The sequence below is a fragment of the Chinchilla lanigera genome, unplaced genomic scaffold (assembly GCF_000276665.1).
Source record: "Chinchilla lanigera isolate Chin_1 unplaced genomic scaffold, ChiLan1.0 scaffold00015, whole genome shotgun sequence".
Lineage (NCBI taxonomy): Eukaryota > Metazoa > Chordata > Mammalia > Rodentia > Chinchillidae > Chinchilla > Chinchilla lanigera.
This window is the reverse complement of record NW_004955416.1, coordinates 8,419,266-8,427,967: the sequence shown is the minus strand read 5'-3', so window position 1 is coordinate 8,427,967 and position 8,702 is coordinate 8,419,266. Positions and strand designations below refer to the sequence as shown.

The window sequence follows — 8,702 nt, the reverse complement described above, 5'->3', positions numbered from 1 at the left end:
CCTGGGCTACACAGTGAAGTAAAGCCCAGCCTGAACTATATAGCAAAACCCTGTCTCAAAAAGACAGACAGACAGAAAGAAGCACGCAAGCTAAAGATGTGGTTCAGTACTCTCTGAGTTTAATCCCCAGGATTGAAAAAAATACATAAATAAATAAATAAAGCATTTGGTATACACTGGAGTACTATTGAGCCATAAAGAAGGATAAATTTGAGACTTTTATAGGTAAATGAATGCAACTCAAGATCATACTCATAAGTGAAATAAACCAGACTCACGTGTAAACTTTGTATTGTCTCTCTAGTGTGAGAAGTTGAAAGAGTAAATAAGATCCAAAATGTACAAGATATTGTGAAATGCAAAGAAACTGTTCAAAAGAAAAGAGAGGGTCAAGGGCATAGCAGGGCCAAGGGTATAGCCAAGCCAGGGACATAAGGCATAACTACCTGCCTGGCAAGCACAAGGTCCTAAGTTCGATTTCTGGTACCAAAAAAAAAAAAAAAAAAACAAAAAGGAAAGAGAAACTAGAATGGGGGAAAGGAGAAAGGAAGGAAGGAAAAATAAAAAGTATATATACATGCACATATATATATCTTAGTTAAGATAGTTATACTACTAGTTTGTCTTATTTCCTTGACAAGAAAGGTCTGTGTTAACTTCAGACAATTTTTCACGCTTGTATCTTGTACTCTATATATCTTGTACCTACTTTGAAGCTGGGCGTGGTGGCGCATGCCAATAATCCCAGCAGTCAGGAGGCAGGAGGATCATTGCATTTCGAGACCAGCCTGGGCCACAAAGTGAACTCAAGGCCAGCCTGAACTGCATTGTGAGACCCTGTCCCAAAAAGACCAAAAACAAACAAACAACAACAACAAAAAAAACCACAATGTATTAACTATTGTTACTCTATTATCTTCTTTTGAAATTATTTCTCTTTAAAATAAAAAAATAAATAAAGTGTTTGGATATAATGTAGTGCTAGAGCACTCTTTCTATATATGGCTTTTATCATATCAAATAAACAGTCAAATGAATAACATCTTATGAAACAAGAAAAGTTAGAAAATGCAGAACTTGCAAGTTAAAATGTTAAAAGCTAAGACTGTATATAACTGTGAAAATAATTAAAGAAATGCAAAGTCCTTGATATATACCACAGCAGTTTGTACTTACTGATACACTGCTTAAGATTACATTCCTTGCTTGGTACGCCTAGTGCAGGAACCAAGGGACCCAAAGACTGCTTGAAGTAGTGGGTGCACCAACATGTCCTGTGGTTCTAGCACTGGGTTTGACCACCCACCACATTACCATTTTTTCAGCAGAGGGTCAGCTCTACCAAGTAGAATATGCTTTTAAGGCTATTAACCTGGGTAGCCTTATATTAGTAGCTGTCAGAGTGAAAGACTGTGCAGTAATTGTCACACAGAAAAAGTACCTGATAAATTACTGGATTCCAGTACAGTGACTCACTTATTCAAGATAACTGAAAACACTGACTATGTGATGACTGGAATGACAACTGACAGCAGATCCCAGGTACAGAGGGCATGCTATGAAGCAGCTAATTGGAAATACAAATATGGCTATGACATTCATGTGGGCATGTTGTGTACAAGAACTGCTGATATTTCTCAAGTTTACACGCAGAATGCTGAAATGAGGCCACTTTGTTGTATGATTTCAACTGGTACCAGGCATACAAGTGTGACTCTGCAGTCTACCACTGTGGGTTTAAAGCCACTGTGGCAGATGTGTAACAAATTGAGTCAACCAGCTTCCTTGAAAAAAAAGTGAAGAAGAAATTTGATTGAACATTAGAACAAACAGTGGAAACTACAATTACATGCCTCTCTACTGTCCTCTCAATTGATTTTGAACCTTCAGAAATAGAAGTTGTAGTAGTTACAGTTGAAAATCCTAAATTCAGGATTCTTGGGGAAGCAGAGATTGAAGCTCACCTTGTTGCTCTAGCAGAGAGAGACTGAACATTGTCATTAGTTTACCAAATAGTGAAGCCACTTGTCTGTGTGTTTGCTAACGACAGACCAACATCACAAAGGCCCTTGGATTGAAAGAAGAACCTCTGCCACTCCTCCTGCCACCCATGTGGTTAGGACTCTATAAACAAAAATAGTGCTGAGCCCAGCATGGTGGTGCACACCTGTAATCCAGGCATTCTGTGAGACTGAGGCAGGAGGATCATTGGGAGTTCAAGGCCAGCCTGGGCTACAAAGTGAGTTCAAGACCAGCCTGAACTGCATAGTGAGATCCTGTCCCAAAAAGACTAAATAAATAAATACATAAATAAATAAAAATAATTCGTTTGGTTTTTTGTTGTTGTCTTTTTGAGACAGGGTCTCACTAAGTACTTCAGATTGGTCTTGAGCTCACTTTGTAGCCCAGGTTCATCTCAAACTCCGCAATGATTCTCCTGCCTCAGCCTCCCAGAGTGTTGAGATTACAGGCATGCACCACCATGACTGGCTCTCAAACAGTGCTTTTGGAAAGTAAAAAAAATAAATAAATAAAAAAGATTAAATTGCTGTTTAATCTTATGTTTCAGTTCCTCAACTAAACTGTCTTGGGCCCAATGTGCAGAGAAGCATGTCTTTCTTTGGTAGGGCCACCATGACACTTCATATACCACCCATATATGGTAGGCACTCAATATACGCTTATAATTGAACAACAAAATAAACCTACTTTGGGCTCACAGGCTGTAATTCTCATACCTACAATTCACAACATAAGCCTCTCTTTGCACAATAATTTAAAGGACATTCCTGGGGTGAGTACTGCTCTTTCTACTTGATTTATTACATTAGGTTCCTTCTTCAGCAAAGAGCTCAAAGTACAAGTGTGTTAAAATAGAATTCTTGACTACTGAGAAGGTGGGTGGCAAAGTGAGCAGGTGAAGGAAAAATCTATTATAATAGCTTATATACAAAGAATAAGCATTATTCAGCCCTAGAGTTTAAAACACTACTAATATATCCCTGGACTAAGGCTCCTAATTGACATAATTTCATTAAACTTTACTGGCTAAATTATACCACAATGAACATCATTAAAACCAAAAAACTGCCATACTAACAAGATGCTAAAATTTTCAGCTAACGTTCTATGAGACCATATATTATAAGAATTAGTTTAAATATATTCTTTTGCCAAATCAAAAATTTGAATACTTTTTTCCCCCCGGGGCTCCTGCATGCCAGGCAAGCAACTCTACCACTGATCCCTAGGCCTTTTTACTTCTGAGGGAGGGTCTCATTAAATTGTCAAGGCTGGCCCCTAAATTGTGATCCTCCTGCCTCCGTTTCCCAAGTAACTGGGATTACAAGAATGGGGCACAAGGCTAGTTAATACTTTTAAACTTTTGTTTTTATGATTAAGCATCTACCACATGCCAAGCACTGGAGAAACAAAAAGCCAATCAAAATACCAAATAATTCTGTATTTTGCCGAAATAGATACTAACTACAAAAGGGAAAAGGGAAAAGGGAAAAAAGGTACTAACTACAGCTCTGCAGGGTTAATTTCTGTTAAAATAAGAAGAAATTATATACCAAAAGTAAAGTAAATACTGAAAACTGTGTAGAACTGTGAGGTACAGCACAGAAAGAGGAGAAAAAGTACAGTATTCCCGAAGTCAAACATAGTGGCACAGGCCTGTAATTCCAGTACTTGTGGGGCTAGGTACCCAGTACTTGGGGAAGAGGATCTCCACCAGTTCATAAACAGCCTGGGCTACACAGTGAGTTCAAAACCAGCCTGAACTACATAACAAGACTTTTCCCAAAAAACAAACAAAAAGGAGGGTAGTGGGGATCCAGGCAAACAGACGGCTATAAAAGTCTAGTGCACACTGACATAGCAAGCATAATAAAGAAGACACAATCTATGTGAATGTCTCCACAACAGCACATCTTGTACCAGACGTGGTGGTTCACGCCTATAATTGAGGATTGCTGTGAGTTCGAGGCCAGCCTGGGCTACAAAGTGAGTTCAGCCTGAAGTGCATAATAAAACCCTGTCTCAAAAAGACCAAAAAAAAACAAAAAAAAAAAAACAAACAAAACACACACACAATAGCCCACCTTATGCTGTACCGTGTATTTTTTTTTTTTAATTTTTCCACTTTTACTTGGCCCAAATTCCCTCCGCACACCTTTTTTTTTGTCTTTTTGAGACAGGGTCTCACTATGCAATTTAGGCTGGCCTCAAGCTCACTTTGTAGACCAGGCTGGCCTTGAACTCGCAAGGATTCTTCTGCCTCAGCCTCCTGAGCGCTGGGATTATAGGCATGCGCCACCATGCCTGGCTCTACTTTTAATAAATGTATATTTTGCCACTAATACAAAAAAAGAGGAAGGAAATACAGTAGGACAGAACCAAACATGATGGGTCTAGTGCGCTAAATTGCAAAATTTGGAGTTTATATGCTTGAATAATGAAAAAAAAGTGGAAACATTCAGTCAGGAAAATGACAAAAATCTGAGGACCCAGTTAATAGTAACAGCCTTATTATAGCATAATCACCTCAAGAACATTATTGAATATTATGTCATTTAGACATTACTCAGTGAACACTGTGTTAATGTGAATACAAAAAAATCTAAAAGCCAGGTACAGTGCCACTCTCCTATGATCCCAGCTACTCTGGAGTCTCAGACAAGAGGATCTCAAGTTTCAGGCCAACTTGGGCAACTTAATGAAACCTAGTCTCAAATAAAAATATAATAAGATCTGAGGATATAGCTCAGTGGTAAAGCACGCATGGGTTCAACTGGGGAAAGAGAAAGGAGGAAGAGGAGGAGAAGGAGGAGGAAGAAATCTAAATGTAGTATATTCCTGTCCATGATTTCAGCAAAGTCTCTGTGCTCAGCCACTGGCCCTTTTCTCTACTTCCTGGCTGACCTCAACAGTTCCATGTATTAAAACATCATCTACTTATCAATAACATCACAAATGTGTAGTCAAAGCCCTGACCTTCCCCTTAGGCGCCAGACTTCAAGTCAACTGCTTACTCAATAGCCACTGCTAGGTATCTAGTGTAAGGCACCAAAAGCTCAAATCAGCCAACTAAAGTCTCCATCCAAAGTAGTTCCTTCCAGTCTTCCATCTCTGTTAAATGGTACCAGATGCTTAGCTAAAAATGTACAATCATCTTTGCTTCTTCTGTTTCATTTACCACAGCTAATCTAACCACATCTCACTGCCTCCCTGATCAAAGACTTCATCATACCATTCCAACAACTTTTTTTTCTTTTTTCTTTTTCTTTTTGGTGGTACTGAGGGTTGACTCAAGGCCTCTGCACTGAACTACATTCCTAGCTCTGCTGTTTTGTTTTGTTTTGGGACAGAATCTTGATAAATTACTAAACTGCCCAGTCTGAGCTCAAATTTGCAATCCTCCTGTCTCAGCCTCCCAAAAAGATGGGATTACAGGCATATAATGCCACATCCAACTCCAACACCTTCTTAAATGATCTCTTGCTGTACCTCTTGCCTTTACAGTAAAGTGATATTTAAAATATAAATTAGTGCCAGGTATGGTGGTACATTCCTGTAATCCCAGCACTCAGGAAGTTGAGGCAAGAGGGTTGCTGCAAGTTTGAGACCAACCTGTGCTATACAGTAAGTTCAAGGCCAGCCTGGACTACAAAACATGACCCTTGTTATGGTTTGTATTTAGATGTCCCCTCAAAGCCTTATCTGGTCATAGGTGGAGGATTTAAGAGGTGGCTGGATCTAGAGTGTGTGATGCTGGAACTGACTTACGGTGCAATGTTAGAATCAAGGGCACTAGGACTAAAGGTGTGAGTGCTACCTGCTTTAAGTAGTCAGAATAAGATAGAATGAGCTGGACAGAAAGAGCTGTGGTTGCTCCCTTGCTGATTTGCTACCTTTGGCCCACCATGAACAATTTCTCCTCTGCAATGCCTGTGTGCCATGTGCCACCATTTTGGGTCTAGCTGATTAATGACTGAAATCTCTACACACTGTAAGCTAAATAAATGTTTCCCCCTTTAACTTGGGTTTTTGGGTATTTTGTCTCAGCAAGAAGAGAAAAGTAAGTTATATCTGTTTCACCAAAAAAAAAAAAAAAAAATTTTTTTAAAACATAAATTAGAGCCAGGCGTGGTGGCACATGCCTATAATTCCAGCACTCAGGAGGCTGAGACAGGAGGATCACTGTAAATTCGAGGCCAGCCTGGGCTACAAAGTGAGTTCAAGGCCAGCCTAAACTAAATAGTGAAACCCTGTCTCAAAAAAGACAAATAAATATACAAACAAACATAAATTAAACTGTACTACTCACATCATAACACTGTTCAATGAAGTCTATCACAACTGAAACAAAATCCAAAACCTTTATGGTCCACAAGACTCTATATAATCTGAGCCTATCACCGAGTAAGGTGGCATATGCCTGTAATCCTAGCACTCAGGGGACTGAGGCAGGAGGATCATTGTGAGTTTGAGACCAGCCTGGGCTACAAAGTGAGCTCAAGGCCAGCCTGAATTGCACAGTAAGACCTTCTCTCAAAAGACAACAACAACAGAAGAGAAGCTGAGCCTATCAGCTTCCCAATCTCATTTCCTACTATAATGTACCACACCATCACTACCACTTATTACCCCAGGCATTCTGTTTGAGAATCCCAAAATGATTCACCTCAGGAAATTTTGCATTAGTATTCTTACTCCTTGAAATGCTACACATTCTGGCATGCATGGCTCACTACTCATTCAGGTCAGAGCTCAACTACTGCATCAGAAAGCCATAGCTGGAACCCATCTAAGACAACCAAACCCACCAATTCTGCTATCTCTGTACTATTTTCTTTATAGCACTTTGATAATACCTGAAATTATACCATTTATTAACTCATTGTCTACCTACTATAAATTTAAGGTTTTCACTCTTTATATATGCATTTTTATTAATTTAATTATAAAAATTTATATTAATTAATTAATATAATTAATTTCACAAGTCTTATATATAATGAATCTGAAGCCAGGCATGGTGGCACACGCCTGTAATCCCAGCAATCCGGAGGCTGAGGCAGGAGGACCATTACAAGTTTGAGAACAGCCTGGGCTACAAAGTGAGCTCAAGGCCAGCCTGCACTGCATAGTGAGACCTGTATCAAAAAGTCAGTAAGTGAATAAATAAATAAATTCGATGCTGGAAAAATAAAAGGGGAGTGAAGGGGGGAAAATGTGTTATGTACATGTACTGATTCCCTACAAAAAATGTAATCATTATGTACTAGAAACATGTATTAATACAAATAAACAAATAAAAATCTTAAAAAATAAACATTAATGGGATCTCTGTAAAAAAAATTTTAAGGCCAGGTGTAGTAGTACACACCTGTAATCCCAGCACTGGGAGGCTGAAGCAGGAAGCTCACCATGAGTTCAAAGCCAGCCTGGGCTGTGTAGGCAAGTTCAAGGCCAGCTTTCACTACATAGTGAAACCTTGTCTCAAAAAAACCAAAAAGAAAATGTATTAGAGGTGGGGATTTGACTAAATGGTGAAGTCCCCAATCCCAATTCCCAGCAATGCAAATGAAAATTTAAAAAACTAATACTACTTTATTCATTTATTATATTAAATAACTCCCATTAGCATTACCCTTCACTATAATAAAGATGCCATACTAAGATATTGGTACTAGATCACACAGGGTCCTGGGTACATGGAAACTTGCATTTTTTTTTTCTAGTACTGTAGATTAAACCCAGGGCCTTGGCTGGGCATGGTGGTGCATGCCTATAATCCCAGCACTCAGGAGGCTGAGGCATGAGAATCTTTGCACAGTTCGAGACCACCCTGGGCTACAAAGTTAGCTCAAGGCCAGCCTGAACCACATAGGGAGACACTACCTCAAAAAAAAAGTCCCACATTTACCTAACCAATCTCCTATTAATTTTTTCCAGTTTTTTGTTATTATAAAAAAAAGTGCTCCAAAAACAACTTTAAATTGAACAAATTTACTAACTAGGGCCTTAACAGAAATGAGTTGCTGAGTCCAAGAACAAACAGATTTTTTTTAATTGGCATATACTCAGAATTGAACCCCCAGGGCCTTCATGATGGGATACATTCCTAGTCCTTTATTTTTTATTTTGAGACTAGGTACATGTCAAACCACAGCACTTAGAAGGCTGAGGCAGGAAGATCACAAGTTTGAGAACACGCTGGACTACAGTGACACCCCACCAGATATGGCAGCCCATTCTTGAAATCCCAGTACTAGGGAGGCTGAAGCAGAAGGATCATTGCAAGTTTGAGGCCAGCCTGAACTACAAAGCGAGTTCAAGGCTAGCCTGAATTGCACAGTGAAACCATCTCAAAAACAAAAACAAAAATAAACAAAAAAGGCCAGCCTTAACTACATAGCAAGATCTCATTTCAAAAACAATAAAATTTTAAGAAATAGTAATTTTAAAAACTGGCATGGTGGTGCATGCCTGTAATCCCAGCACTCAGGAGGCTGAGGTGGGAGGATTGTTGTGAGTTTGAGACCAGCCTGGGCTACAAAGTGAGCTCAAAAAGACAAAAAAATTAAAAATAAAAAATAAAAACTGGCCAGGAATGGTGGTACACGCCTGTAATCCCAGCACTGGGAAGACTGAGGCAGGAGGATCACTGCGAGTTTGAGACCAGCCCGGGCTAT

The 8,702-nt window shown here is 39.3% G+C and overlaps 1 protein-coding gene and 1 pseudogene across 3 annotated transcripts in view; one reads left to right on the top strand and one right to left on the bottom strand.

Annotated features, from left to right (window-relative positions):
* The window catches only part of Mga (MGA, MAX dimerization protein), a 150,136-nt gene that overhangs the window by 138,404 nt on the left and 3,030 nt on the right, over window positions 1-8,702 (bottom strand). The gene's annotated exons all lie outside the window — the stretch shown is intronic.
* On the top strand, window positions 1,270-1,991 carry LOC102012193 (annotated as a pseudogene).